At 36.3% G+C, this 15,810-nt stretch overlaps 1 protein-coding gene across 2 annotated transcripts in view; it reads left to right on the top strand.

Annotated features, from left to right (window-relative positions):
- The window catches only part of LOC102698737 (zinc finger and BTB domain-containing protein 7C), a 110,264-nt gene that overhangs the window by 48,226 nt on the left and 46,228 nt on the right, over nt 1-15,810 (top strand). The window lies entirely within an intron of this gene.

The following is a 15,810-nucleotide window of genomic DNA, read 5'->3' as shown; positions in this document are numbered from 1 at the left end:
AGCAGGAAGCGGCTGGTAGGAAGGATTTCATTCAGTCTTTCTTATTTTACATATTGATTTCAAGCAATACAACATTTTACAAGTCATTTTAATCTAGAGGGACCATATGGTCACATATAACATGCCTTTGTTTTAGACCAGTATGTTAGAGAAGTATGAGAGAAAAAAACTAATCTTGCATTCATTACTCACTATTGTAGTTATTATTTCAGGTTAACATGGTTTTAAGAGCCATTTGTCCTCATTGTGAGATGCTAAGTGCAGTAGCAACTAAACACTAACATTGGCGTCTTGCTGTCTTTAACATCTTTCTGCCATCAGCATACCATGTGTTAAAGGCATTGATGGTATTATTAATGTTACTTCTATTTTTTTCTGCATTGCTTGATTAATTTCTGTTGCAACAGTGATGTTAAAACCTCTACTAACCACTACTGTACTTAGCATGTACAGTAAGGTATTATTCCAGATGTACACCTGTGCATGTTTAATGATCAATCAAAACTTACATTAGATATAAAAATTAATGATAATTGAGATACAAATATTTTTGTATTTTTAGACTTTTGTGTGCTGTGGTGGCAGGGTAATAATAAGACTTTAAGAAGTGTGTCAAAGCTATTTTTTGCTCTAGATATCTCTGTTTTCTTTTGCTGTATTTGTGGATTGTCTTATTTGGCAGCTGAGATTTGCTGTCACAGCAACACTTTAAAAATAATTAGTAGAAGAGCTGTGGTAGTCAGACAATATGAATATAACTATTCTTATGAACAATATGAAAAGGATATTCTTGTTGTAGGCAGTGCTCCAAAGGCAAAAACACATCCTAGCTAAGACAGGTTAAAGCTATGTTTTAAAAAAGACCTAATACTTTATCGATTAAAAGCAATATATGTTTTCTTAAAGACCACAGCATGGAAAATTATCACAGGTCATGGAAATTTACATACAGCAATTACAATAAAACAGTTATACTTGGATTTTCAATTTATATATATATATTTTAAAGAATATGATACGTGAACTACAGTACCTATATACTTTACATATCTAACAATGTACACTTTCACAGTTCAGTTTTTTTTGGAGTGTGAGCATGTTACTGTTAATGGAACGTGTAAAATTAGCTCTGGCTCTTTACAATGCTGGAAGTTAGAACGGGCTACAGAGATTTCGGATTCCACTTTGTATACATCTGTAAACTTTAATGGTTTACAGATCTGCATATCTGTAAACAGATCATTTTCAACATCTGTTGTCCATGTTGTCTCATCTGGAAAGCCTGTTTCTAAATATTCTCTTGCCTTGGCGATTATCTTTTACCTGTGATTTACCTGCCCAGTTTGAGCCATAGAATTATGTGCTTATGACAAGATTGAGTTAGGCTACTTTAAGTTTTTTCTTACTTTAGTTTTACTTGATACTTTTAATTAAATATCTTAGCATGCATACAGTATATTATCTCAGAGTCAGACACAAAATGTGTAAGCACACTGTGACAAGCATTTTATTTCATTTAAGGCTTAGTCACAATACTCCACAGTACAGTTCAACACGAACCATGAAAGTATTCAGTTTTTTTTCCTGTAGTATTCATATTTCAAAGCATTCAAAATCCATAACTTTTCAGCTAGGCCGCTGCAGTCCATATACATGCATTGTCCACAAAACAAAGTAGTGGACACCATCATGTGGTGCTCATACAACCAAACATATCTTAGCATGGGTTAGCAAGCTTTGAGAATGAAAAACACATTTTCATGTATACCTACACTGTGCATATGAAAAGTACTGCCATTCCTGCTAATACAGCAATTAAAATCTAAGAACACCTAGAGCAAAAATTTGAACCAAAGAGAAGAAATCTACTGGCCCATTTTACCCACAAAATTGGTAAAATGGGGCTCAACAATCCCATATTATCCTAGGTTTTATGGGGGTAAATGAACAAGTAGAGGTTAGTTTCATGCTGAGAAGGAAACAGAAAAAAAACAACTAACAATGATCATCCCTTCAGGATTTTCACATTTAAAAGGAAAGTCACCTCTGTCATGGTCTTGGCATTCACTAGACACAAGCTCTTTTGAGAAAGTGTCAGCTGTCCTTCACTAATTCCGAGAACTATGTCCCAGAAAACAAATTCTAAAGACTGTTCTAGGGCTTGGTAAATAAATATTTTACAGTAGGTTTCATCCCCAGTAATTGAAAGCATGTTGCTGGTTTATATAATTCCAAAGATAGCAGCTCTGCAATATGAAAAACACTCACATGCTTCCAGTGCCATGTATGATTCCAGTAAGATAGATCCTCTGTCTATTTACATCTATATCCACATTGTGTTGAAAATCAGTTCTAATGCTACAAAATGTAATAAATTAAAGTAGAGGAACATTTGGAATATAATATTATATTCCAGCTGGCTTGAATTCCTGTCTTGGACAGAATTTAGTAGCAGACTGTGTTTCTAATTAATCTGCAACTTCAAACTCTGTCATTATGTTGGATTTGGGTGACAATGACACAAACGTGCTAGAGCTCTGAAGTATTTTCACAGAGTAGAGTGATAAGTATTAATACTTTGGCTTTTGATGGTGATTTTCTTTTTTGCACTTCATTCACCCTGCAATGAACAGTTAGAAAACGAATCTAATGGTTTACATATGCACAGGATACAGTACTTGTTGCTATGTTTTGTAGGTCAGAAGACTAAAAATTCCATATTGTGTGCTTACTGAATATAAAGTATAGTATATTGGTATGCTGCATGTATATACATTATAAAGATTAATTTACTTAACGATAACCATACTTGAAATTGTGAAGTATGATTACATTTGTTCTGTGAATAAGTAAAAATGAAAATACAAGGGCTACTACTGCGTAATGTAATATGCAGATTGTATACTAGCTGGTGTTAACAGTAACACTAAGCCCTACCTTAACATAAAAACTCAACATTGATTTTGCAGAGTACTTAATGTATCCAGGTGCACAGCAGTTGCTCCTGCACTGGCAGCCTCCCATTCATTTAGATTCTTCCCATGTCTTCTTGGCTGGCGTTGTCATTGAGATACAGAATAATGAACCTGAGGTTAAAACATATCCTTGTCCTTACCAGAATCGGTAAGGCGCATGGTGTGTTTCTGCTCAACCCGATCATGAATGAGGGGAAAAACAGACCTTGCATTCTTTCACCATTTCAGTGGATACAGAGGGATAATTATGTTAACATTTGATTACTCTGAGCAAAGTCTATGAAGACCTAAAGGCCCATGTCTACTTCTCAGTATGTGAGAATGTGATCTGTCAAGGAAAAATGTGCTCTTCTGTCTTTAGCCTCTTTTGCTCATATTGCAGTTGGACATCACACATTGGAGAAACAAAAAATGAATAAAAGCAGATAGATGTTTAACATCTGCTTTTTCCCAAATTAAGTGGAAGAACACCTGGCAGTTTCCTGTGGGTGATGCTGCAGACAAACTAGTGGAGGTGGGAGTTGGTTTAATGATGACTTGGTTACGCAAGCTGTTCAGTTTGTCACGTCACGGAAAGAGAACTGCACCCTAGTGTGTCTCAGGTGTGTCTGAAAAAAGATTAACCTTGAAGCATTTTGTCTGGTGACACAAATAACTCAGTTGCTGTTAGAATATGTACAGTAGGTACTGTACCATTCCATGCTAAAAAGTAGAAAGAAGGAATAAAATATATAAAGTAACAGCTGTACACCCTTCCACACAAAAAAAACATTTAAAAATTTAAAAATGTAAAGAAAGAGTGAGAGGGAATCCAAGGGCAAGTGTGAAAGGCAAAACTTTTTAAAGACATTTACAGTATCTGATCATTTCATACTAAAGGAATGTGTGAACCCAGTCTAATGATGAATATGGCCTATGGTGTTTTCCTTCTGCTCTAGCAATAAACTACTACAGGAATGTCTACATCACCTGAGCAACTTGTAGTTTGTCACAATTGACGTATTCACCTTCCACCACTATATATAGTACAGTATGTAATAGTCTTTGTATTAACTATTTTGGAATGAAAACCCTGTTGAATTGCATATTACATATCAGCTGAATCAGTTCTCTCCTTTACAGCTCCTTCTATCAAATATATTTTTAAAAACTCCCTTCCTTTCTTACACTTCATCATACTTTGTTAATTATGTTGATATGCCTTTATGATGAGCCTTACAGTACTTCCTAAACCAAGCCCTCAGAATACAATCTTTTTTCATTGGCAGGTATCCTTCTCACATCAAGGACAGAGCTCTCACCTGGGTCAAAAGTATCAATCCCAAGAGGAATTCTAACACTCAGAGACAATTCCACTCCTCCCTACCCATTCTAAACATTATACCTTAACACCCATGGTCCTCAAACAAAACTTCATTTTATAGAACAGCTCCTCAACCAAACTTTCTTATTCAATCCTCATAACTTAAGTCTTCTTGGCCACAGTTCCTTAAATCAACCACAGCCACCATCTACAACAAGCAGTTTTTGTTGCACCAGACACCACTGTATCACCTGCAAATACCTACCCAACAACATATAGTATATATGCATGTTCTTCTTGGCCACTTTGGCATTACCCAGATAGCATTGCAGGTGTCCAGTGATCTCATTTATTATGTTTCTTGCAGAAAGTTCCCTGCCAATCACAATGATGAAATAAAAGTTTCTGAGAGTATATCAGACATTGTGCATGTCAAAGACTCCTCAGTTTGTGCCCTTTTCAAGATTGTAAAGACTCCTGTACAATATAAACATCAGAGGTCAAAATGAGCATTAAATTGGGTTCAGACATTTCTCCAGCACTCCATGTTCAGCTATTCTCATCCATAAAGGTATGGCAAAAGATAAACAAATAGGTTTTGACCTCTATCACATGAAGAAAATGATTAACGTACTGTAATAGCAGTTTACTGACTGCAATTAATTGTTTTTATACTCTGATAAGCTCCCTCTCAGGAACTGTAGGGATATGGAATCTCCATCAAACAGAATTATCCACACAGGTCCAAGATGCCTGTCAGTGTCTTTTGATATTTTACAGTTGCTGTATGAACATTGATACTGTCCTGGGACATGCAATTACGAATTTCAATTCTAGAATTTGATTCCTCTGAGCTTTGAACAGCTATGGCATTGCAACGATACAACAAACATGACACTTTGACTGTTTTACTGTTTTCACATCTCATACATCACTAATCAAAGAGCAAAAGTTAACCTCAAAGTTCTGTACAACCTCAACTGAGTGAAGACTGCATCATTCCATGTGCTGCACAGTAAGCTGAACTGAGTGACTCATGATATAGTAAACTGCTGCATCCCAGATATTTTTAAGCTGTCTCATCATTTTTTTTTAAATGTGCAACATGTACTTAAGTAACTGTCATAAGACATGTGAATGTCTGTCTGCATTGTTTCAATCAATGTCATTGATTTGATGTATGATGTAAATCTTTGGTTTTATTTTTTTCCATTGTGATGTGCTGCAGATTTTAAACAGCACCGTAACCCCCCACTTGCAGCTTGTATTAAAATATATATGCTCTGTGGTTGACACTAAGCACACTCAAACAAAGAAAGCAAAGCTAGATATTGTGGGTTGTGTCATTACTTCATAGCCGCTTGTGGGTGGCAGTTTACTGTCGCTTATCTCCTGATCAATTTACATTATAATGTACCTACAGACATTTGACCATTATACTGTAGGTCCACACTGAGTGTGAATAAGGACCTTCTTCTTCCACCACAGCTTGCAGAAACACATAACCCATTGGTGGTCTACCTTTGTACCTTTACTTCTGTACGAAGCTCATTCTGCCCGTTTTTAAAGCTGTGCAGTTTGTTTGGTGCTGTGGGTCTCCCTGCAGAGAGGAGGGAGAGCTGAGCAGACTGCCCATCTGCAGTCAGCGAATTGTAGGTTACTGTTCTGCATGGAGACTGGAACTGTGATAAATAATGAGGGTGGCAGATTCCATAAATAGCCAGGCCCTGTTGCTCTGTGGTCCATTTCTACAGATCCAGTCCAGTCATGACTTTCCAAGTGATCCCTCCCTTTTGCCTCCTCCTTTTCGGTTAACATCTCTTCTAAAATTGTTTGTTGGGCTCCTGTAATTAAGTCACTGCTGGAGTTGTTTTTTTATTTTCGCTAGTGGACTAGGTAGTGGATGTCACTGCTCCTGCTGATTGCTGAGCCACCATTTCATACTCATTTATTAGTCAGACTACTGATCCCAACAGAAAGTTCTAATTTTTTAAAGGGCTTCTTTTTAAATTGCTCTGCCCTCAAATGTAAAGCTCACACTGTGAAACGTTTATTTTTAACTTTTCTGAGATGTTATGCTTGGAAGAACAATTGCTGTGCAATTTAAATGCATTAGTATGAGTTTACTCTTATCTGCATAAGATGTGGGTCACCTGTACTGTATAAGAGGCCTGTGTTACATTCCCTACTGCAATGAATCAGAAGTGACATAATATACCCTAAACCTCAGCAGATTTGAGATTTGTTTTAAAAAAAGGCAAAGAATGTTTTGTCATTTAGATTACAGTTGGTATTGCTCTATAGCTGTTTCACGATTTTGCCATTTGCTGTTTCTCTCTTTTTAGCATCCTACACCTTGACCTAAATACATAGATTACCATTTCTACAAAACTATTTCTCAAAATGATCTGTGCCACAGACAAATGTTCTCATTCAATTGACTGTGCAATGTCCTTTTTATTAACATGCATTTCATGTGAAAACTATCCAGATCCCATGTGAGATTTAATGAAGGTAGAAAACTGTATATGTACAGTATAGATTGATGAAAATTTTAGATTTTAAGAAAGTTAAAACACAGGGCCCATGTAGAGAAATTTAAAACCTTGATCATGTTGGCTGGGCACCCTTGCCTTCATAAAACCTTGAAACTTAAACCTGTTTATATTTTACTTACCAAAGTAGTGTTTTTATCATAAAGTGCTTTGAGAAGCCACCTTTACAGGTGATACATAAAATGAAGATTATTATGATGATAATGATGATGATGATCATCAGGGCCCAAGTACATCTCTGTCCCCCCTTTCCCTCACTTATATCTGTGACAGCCTGTGAAATTTAAATGAAAATACTGAAAAATGTGATAATGAAGTTTTCGTCTTCTGTAATGTCTTAACAATGTCCTACAAAAGTGCAATTTCATTTTCTATTCTTAGATAAAACTTAAACTAGGAAATAGTGTTTTTTGGGGAGATAATACATCCTGTTTTGGTTAATAGTCCCCATTTTAGTGCAACCGTTCTATTTGGGAGTATTTTTTTCTGCTGAAATGTGTGTTTCCCATATACACCTTTCACATAAATGTTTTTAGAATTTTAAAATAAAAGTGAAGTGTGTGAAAAGTACAGTTAGGTAAGACTGTTAGGTTAGTCCCAACCTAAGTTTGTATGCTCAAAAACATTTGAAGCAGGTATTTGCTAAATCAAATAAAATTCTTATGTATTGCAGAAGTACAGTTTGTGATGGAAGCTTGTTATTGTAACGCTTACGGCCGACAAGCACTGTGTGTAAGAGCCGGCGTACCAGAGCGGGTGACGTCACCGCCCTTCCCTGTGATAGCACGACTAGAGCTACTGGGCTGTAGAGAGATCTCTCTTTAGCTCACGGGGCTAGGTCGCTGCAGAGAGACGCGGAAGTCCCGGGTTCGAGCCCCGGACGGTGCAGGGGCCAACCAGATGCGGCAAGGGCGCCTGCCTGAGCCCCCGTTGCGTTACATTGGTGTCAGAAGCGGGGTGGGATAGCCCTTAGCCGGGGACGGCGATTTAAACGGGGGAGAGTGTAACGCTTATGGCCGACAAGCACTGTGTGTAAGAGCCGGCGTACCAGAGCGGGTGACGTCACCGCCCTTCCCTGTGATAACAGGACTACAGCTACTGGGCTGTAGAGAGATCTCTCTTTAGCTCACGGGGCTAGGTCGCTGCAGAGAGACGCGGAAGTCCCGGGTTCGAGCCCCGGACGGTACAGGGGCCGACCAGATGCGGCAAGGGCGCCCGCCTGAGCCCCCGTTGCGTTACATTATGTTTAGTATGGATGCATTAAGCAAAAGGAACAAAACCACTATTTCCTGCATGATATACTAAGTGTCAAATAGAACAGTTATCTTAGAACTCTTCTCTTAAGAGAACTTACTTACAGTTTATAAATTATCTTAACTTAGTATCTTAGGTTAAAATGACAAAATCTTTTTTTGAACTGATTCTATTGAACCTGTATTAAGGGCAGCATATGAGGTCCCAGATCTTGATTAATATACAATAACTCTTTGCAGTGGAATTCTTTACAGTCTGATACAGTCTGCCAGGCATTGTTGTCTTGATATGTCAAGCATAATACGATTCTTCTTATGTTTTTCTTTCTTGATTTTCTTCAAGCTTGACATGCAACATTTAGTGTTAATGCAACAGCCAAAGTCATGTTTGTTCATTTTTCAGTCATGAATGAACAATTCATGAAAATGGCATATTTAATCCATATCCAAAATCTGTATATTTTATTAAAAAAAACATACATGTATTAATGCTATTAATTTAAGTTAACACTGTGTTTATCTATTGCAGGTTATAAAGAATGAATATGTGGAATCTGCAATCCCTAATCTAAAGTTTTCCTCACCAACAAAAATTGCAATACAGTGAAAATGCTCATGATAACACAGTATTTGTATTGACTACATTGTTGTGTACTACAGTCCAGAAACAAGTAAACAAGGAGATTAATAAAAGGCATCAATTAGAACCACCAGTTTACATCTCCTCAGCCTTTGCAATTTCTGTTTATATCAATATAAACACACAAAATAGTTGTTAATAGTGAATTTAAAAAGATTAATAGTCTTTGAACCTGCAACTATGACATTTTACAGATTATTCACTTTAATACATGTTTGTCAGAAGTATGGTTACACAGGAAACTACAGAAAAAGGTACCTGCCGTATATTATGCAATTAAGTGGATTGTGCAGTTATTTGCTTAAAATTGTAAGTGGCTTTGAGAGCATTTTCTTCTACTGGGGGATTTTTACACAAACAATTATCACCTCTAGTTGGAAGAACATTTGATGTGTAATGTGCATTCCTCTGGCGGGAGATTAAGGAGCACTTTCTAAGTGCCAGGATTGTGAGAAAGTGTGTAGATAACACCAACACTAGTTTTGACAGGGCTAAATGTTATGGGAAAAACATTTTTTGAGGGTAACTTCAGACCTTCTTTGATTTCCTTTTTATTCTTTGGAAAAGTGATGCTTGCTGTTGAGTATGAAACATATCCTGTAATTGATTGGTTTCCTCTACACATACAGACAGCTTTGCTGTAAAGGCCTACAAATTCTCTCATATCTGTAAGATGAATCTTCAAGTGTTAAAAGAATTATCAGTTTTTGTGAAACCCAGACTATTTCAAGTTACTACATGGCAGCACCCAGTTTTGATGATTTACGATGGGCATACAGCGTACATTCTTTCTCAAGAGGAACGCCTGACACTTCAAAAAAGCTCTTAAATGATCCTGGAACTTAGCTGTGGCTTCAGTGTGACAGAAAATAGACTGTTGCATTCCAAAAGTTGAAAGAAATAATCAGGAAAAGCAATTTGTGGGTGACATTAAATGCACTGAGACATGTTCCCTGTGTGATCAATACCAGAGAGGCTCATAATAAACCATTTGTTAATCTGTATTTTGTTATGTTATGCTTCAGTAATCAGAGAAACATAGTGTAGCAATTCATCAGTCAAGCATGAGTTTCTAGGACATGGTTCAGGAACAACAGTTATCTTATAACCTAGCTGTACTGTACAGATCCCAAATACAGAACAAATGCCAAGCCAATTCATAGATGGGGATTATTAGGAGACCATGATTGGTAAAGACCAGTGGGAAATTTGGCTGGGCACTGGGTTATAGTGTTCCCATCACTCAACTGGGGCATTAGGACCCACACAAACTGCAGTGTGAGCACCCCCTACTGATCCCACTAACACCACTTCCAGCAGCAACCTTAGCTTTCCCAGGAAGAGTCCTATACAGGTACTGACCAGGCTCACACTCGCTTAGCTTCAGTGGGTTGCCAGTTGTGAGTTGCAGGGTGATATAGCTGCTGGCTAATGAACACAGAAGCCTACAGTATATCTTCTGGAATTATTCAATGCATATAAAATAAAATAAGACATTTTACCTTCATGGACACAGACAACATTTAACTTAATTCATTCAATTTTTTTTTTAATATCAACTGGGAAGTTTATAAACATTCATCCGTGCATGGGACTATTGACTCAAGTGCTTCCCATAAACCATCAGGGGTCATACTGTAAGTAGCACGGCTCAGCACTGTGGCTCAGTTTCCAGTGTTACAGAATAGTTCTGTGCAAAGGTATTATGGTATTTCATATCTTTAGATCATCTGATGTGCAATCATCCAAAATAACAGGGGATAATGAGGGACTCTACAGATTTTGCATGTTGAAATAGGAAAGGCCCATTAATCAAGTAGTCCATTAGGCTGACTTGTTGTCAATACCATTAAGGATAAATATGAATCAGCACAGTCTTCTATATACAAAACTAAGAAAGATCTATTTCTTTAACTTGTTTATTTAGAAAAGTGGTGAATAAGTCTGCAAACAATATTACCAAATGAGATCTTCCTAGTAAATTGTACATTTTTAATAGAACTCCCCTTTGTTTTAATTTTATGCTTTTTACACTATCATAACATTTTTGTTTGCCTTTTTACTGTAGAAGGATTATACTGTATGTCAATGTATAGTAAGCACCTAAGACGTTTTCATAGGCGGCTTCTTCGAGGTCGGAGTTTCCAATCTTAGATTTATAGTTCACAATTTTTCTACCTTAGTGATAACACTCTCCATTTACCTACATTATGCGAGGAAAGGCCCATTAATCAAGTAGTCCATTAGGCTGACTTGTTGTCAATACCATTAAGGATAAATATGAATCAGCACAGTCTTCTATGTACAAAACTAAGAAAGATCTATTTCTTTAACTTGTTTATTTAGAAAAGTGGTGAATAAGTCTGCAAACAATATTACCAAATGAGATCTTCCTAGTAAATTGTACATTTTTAATAGAACTCCCCTTTGTTTTAATTTTATGCTTTTTACACTATCATAACATTTTTGTTTGCCTTTTTACTGTAGAAGGATTATACTGTATGTCAATGTATAGTAAGCGCCTAAGACGTTTTCATAGGCGGCTTCTTCGAGGTCGGAGTTTCCAATCTTAGATTTATAGTTCACAATTTTTCTACCTTAGTGATAACACTCTGCATTTACCTACATTATGCGTCATTTGTTGTGAAACAATCTGGTAAATTGAATGCTTTTCTCCCTTTAAATTTAGAACTGGTGTTTATTTTTTCGCCATGCTGGTGCAGGGTAAATGAAGACAGTGTCTTCCACACAGTGCACTTATACTTCCAACCAACAGCACCTATATCAAAACTAAAGCTTTAGAGGGATGACAGATGCAGCCCTTATTAATATCACTACATGCTCATAAGTTCCTGGCCCACCACAGCAGTTGTTTTTGCACAGCGACTCAAGGATGCACTGCCGACTCAAACCTACCCTACCAATTGCCTGTGGACTCCTGGTGACAATCAGCTAATAATACAGGCCAGGTTACAACCAGCCATGGACTCTGCCTGCCTAGCTGGTAGAAAGAAAATGGTTGAAATCTGTTGAAAGTCTCAGTTGAAAGTTAAAATGACCTTGAAAGTATTCTAAGTAGCTGTGTGTATAAACTGTATTAGATACTGTCCAACTGAAACAGTTTTTCAATGACTTCAACAAACCTAGGCCATGTTGAAGTGGAAATAAAGTAGTAATTTAGTAGTAATTAGTAATAAAGAGTGTTAATTGTATGAAACCTTTACTGTCAATGCAAAAGGCATTGTTCACATAGGAAATGTGCAAAAGCTTTATTGAGAAGTCATTATATACTGTGCTAAAAAGGAAAAGTCCCTGCAAACTGGTAGGCTGTCAAGTGTATTAACACTTCAGACCTCTGTTCAGAAATTCATGCAAATGTCATCTGGAATCTCTAAAGAGAAATTATGCATTTTTAAAAAATTAATCAGATTTAATTATTCTCCACTGTAAGTCAAATCAAATAAAAACTGTTTTCAATATCATTTAAAACTCCTACATTTTCACACTGGACTGCAAGTTTATAATTTTTCTTGATTTTGGTCGTCAGTGTTATATAAATTACAATTTTGGATTCAAACAGGGAATTATACGTTGGTGGAAGAAAATGAACATTGTTTATTTTGTTCAAATCTTAGGTGAATAGAAGCAAGTATCTTTGTCATTGCTTAGTTCAACGTATTGTTCTATCCAGTTATTAATTCTGGATTGAAATAAATTGTATAATTTAAACCTGCAGTATTTCTATTTTTATATATTAAAATAGCTATTAAAATCAAGAAATAAATGCACACTTAAGTCAGTGCTCATTTTGTATTGCATACCCACCTAATTTGCAAAAGTCAGTATTTCTGACAGACTTTAATGTGTTAGAAACTTTGTAATGCACAGGACCTGCAAATATGCATCTCTAACAGGCACATCTACAGTATCAGATCTATGCAACTAATGTCTTACTGCAAGCTTGCAAGTGTCCATTAGATTGGAAGACCTGCTGTTGTACCTAAAGCTGAAGTTAACCTACAATTTGAGTAAATATCTTAAATGATTGAGGAGCTCTTGGTGGTTTTAAAATGTCCTTCTAGAAGCTGCAGCTCATGATCTGCTATACACGAACTGCATACTAACAAAGTAGGACACTTTGGTAAAACTGAATGATTTCCACTACATATGAGGAAACAATTCTCAGAGTCACATCACCTAATTTATGAAAACGTTCTAAAAATACACTTGCAAGCATGATGAAACACTTTTTTGTGCAAATTCTGAAAATGAAGATGACAATGCTGCAAGGTGCCCTAATACTGGGCATCAGGGCATGGCACAATATCATTGGGATTCGGGCACCAACATTGTAATTACTGATTTTGCTGAGGAAGGATAAATCAATTCAACAAATGATTGTGAGCACGATCTGGTCATGTCCTATAATATTTTAATTGAGATAAGAAAATATAATGTATGCTGGACTATAGAACATTCTGTATGGAATCAGCATGATCACTTCATATCTGTAGGGACTTTTGCCAGATACTTTTCTCTCTTGTTCCCAATGCATGATGGCTATGTTAACTGCTGTCTCCAAACTGAACCTCTGCATTAGTGTGTGTGCCAAACAATGGACTGGCATGCTATCCAGGGTGTAGTCCTGTCTTGCGTTACCACTTCTGGAATAGGTTCTGGGTTGCTGTGGCTCTTACCAGGAATAAGACGCTTTCCAATAATGGATGGGAGAATGAATATTTTAAAAATAGCATTTTCTTGATATTTGAAGGATCACATTTTAACTGTGGTACTATTTGTGGTTGATTTAAAAAAATAGCATTGCAGAGAATTTGAGCCAAAGTTGAGAAATATTCCCTTGCATAGTACAGTAGAATTCAGGTTTACTTTACTGTACATTTTGTTGTTTTTTGAAATATTAATACATAGAGTGCATTTAGCATGCCTTAAAAATTTCTTACTGGAAATTGGCTAAAAAAGCACAAAATATACATGGATATGTACTTCATCCATGTACGTTTTGTGCTTTTAGAGGGAGAAACAGCTAATAAAAGTGGATATTACCACAAATATACAGTAGGTTCAACTTTCCCTGTTGTTCAAAGTACAGTTCCAGTTCTCTGGAGCCTTCCCTTGTAATTTCTAGTACCTTAGGCTGTGTGGTTATTTTATTTAGTCTTTTTGTTTTCCAAGTTCAACCTGGCAGTGACAGTGGCTACTCTTTCTACCTCACTAATGTAGATTTTATTATTTCTCTAATTATTATGAGGCCGTAGGTTAAAGGCTTCTGAAAATGTTTGGAGATTTCTTTCCACATTTATCTGAGGTGGCATTGATTTATGGTCTTGTCGGCTGAGAATAAATACACAACTGCTGTTTATGTTTCCTCTTTGGTATTGTGGTGTACAAACCATTATTTCTTCAGGAAATCACTGGCATCTGTAAATGATCTTTTTGTAACTTTTAGCATGAGTTAGGACAGTGAGCAGCAGAGTTCTGCAAAACACAGTTTAAAACCTCCCCATGTCTTTATACTGTAGTGTACTGTATGTACACACTTGTCATTTTCCTTTTCATAGTAGAGGTTTTTATTTTTTTGTGTTAAAAGTCTGAAGTTTCTGATTTCAAGATATATTTTATCACGGAGTATGTTAGGCATAGGGAATGTGAGGTTCAGTAGTTTGCCCTTTGATCTCTTGATAAACACCCATGATGCCATTGAGAACAGAAAAGTAAAAGCTCGTCTTGTTTCTGTTTTTTTAAACACACCTCAGTGTAGTCTTATATGAAGTGGACTTCCGGTTTTCACTGTAAAACAGAAATTAGGGTGTCAAGTTGGAGAAATATTACACACATACTCTCTCTCACTGTGCTTCTTGTACAGTAAAAGTACTTTTGCAATATGAAACAAATGACATTTCAGATTAGTTTTTCATTCCCTGCTTCAAGAGCACAGTTAGTGTTATTTTCTTAATTTATGCACAAACCTCATGTACAATTCTAATAAGAGTGTTCTGGTTGATTAAGTGTTGGTGATGAATATCACTCCTACTTCAACCTGTCAGCAGTTTGTTATTCTGCTGATACCAGTAAATGGTGTCATAATCAGACAGAGAAACTTCGTAAAATAGCACCAAGTGCATCTATTGTTACTACTGAATAGAAATGGGATTTATTACAGTGAAATGAAACCTGAATGGCTCATCTCCACACCTCCTGCTTACAGGCAAATTGTTTAATTGAAAAGCTCTCCAGCACTGTGTTCACACAGGGTTGTACTTCCTCTGTAGAAAAGGAAAGTCATTTGATTTGGTGCACCTTTCACATGCATGCAAGAAATTACTAGAATAAATGCATTATTAAAAACAGGCTAGCATAATGTGGACTTCATCATTTGCAGCCATCTTACCAATACTATTAGAATTATTAGAATTTTTCTAATGCATTAAAATTCTTATTCATACAAACTATAAATTTAAAGACATTGTATGAAATGAAGATTAATGCTTATTTTCACATATGTAACAGCTGTCACAGTATAACACTCTGGTGGATTGGATGAGGGATGAAGATGAGGAAAAAATGTTAGTCGTAGTTTGGTAAGGATTTGTCCATGTCAGTAAGGTTTGTGAATTTGACACATTCTCACTGCAGGAAACTAAACAAAAGTTGAATTCCTGAGCTGCACTTTTTGAAATATTTTGAAGTAACTCTAAAGTGTGAAATTTAAGGGGGATTGAAAGAAACCGTGAGAAAAAAAAACCCTATTTAACTGCTGCTCTTTCACAAAAACCACAGTTGGGATTTTTTGTCACGAAAGCAGAGATAACGGCTACTGTAACCTTTAAACAGTTTTAATGTCAAAGAAATCTTTGCCTAACTTCCTGAGTCAAAGAAAACCCCCAAACTCACCTTAAAAAGAACAAATCAAAACAAGAACCATTTAAAATATCCATGTCTTGGCAAGCTGGGATTTCAAAAGTCACTTTATCAGTTTACAAACTATATAAAAAGTGAATCATAAATATATAAAAAGTATATGTTGTATGAATTTTACAATTTAAGACCAAAATATTCACTTTTC

This window comes from Lepisosteus oculatus, chromosome 3, assembly GCF_040954835.1.
Source record: "Lepisosteus oculatus isolate fLepOcu1 chromosome 3, fLepOcu1.hap2, whole genome shotgun sequence".
Lineage (NCBI taxonomy): Eukaryota > Metazoa > Chordata > Actinopteri > Semionotiformes > Lepisosteidae > Lepisosteus > Lepisosteus oculatus.
Note: the sequence above shows the minus strand (reverse complement) of the source record. Positions and strands in the feature narration are given on the sequence as shown.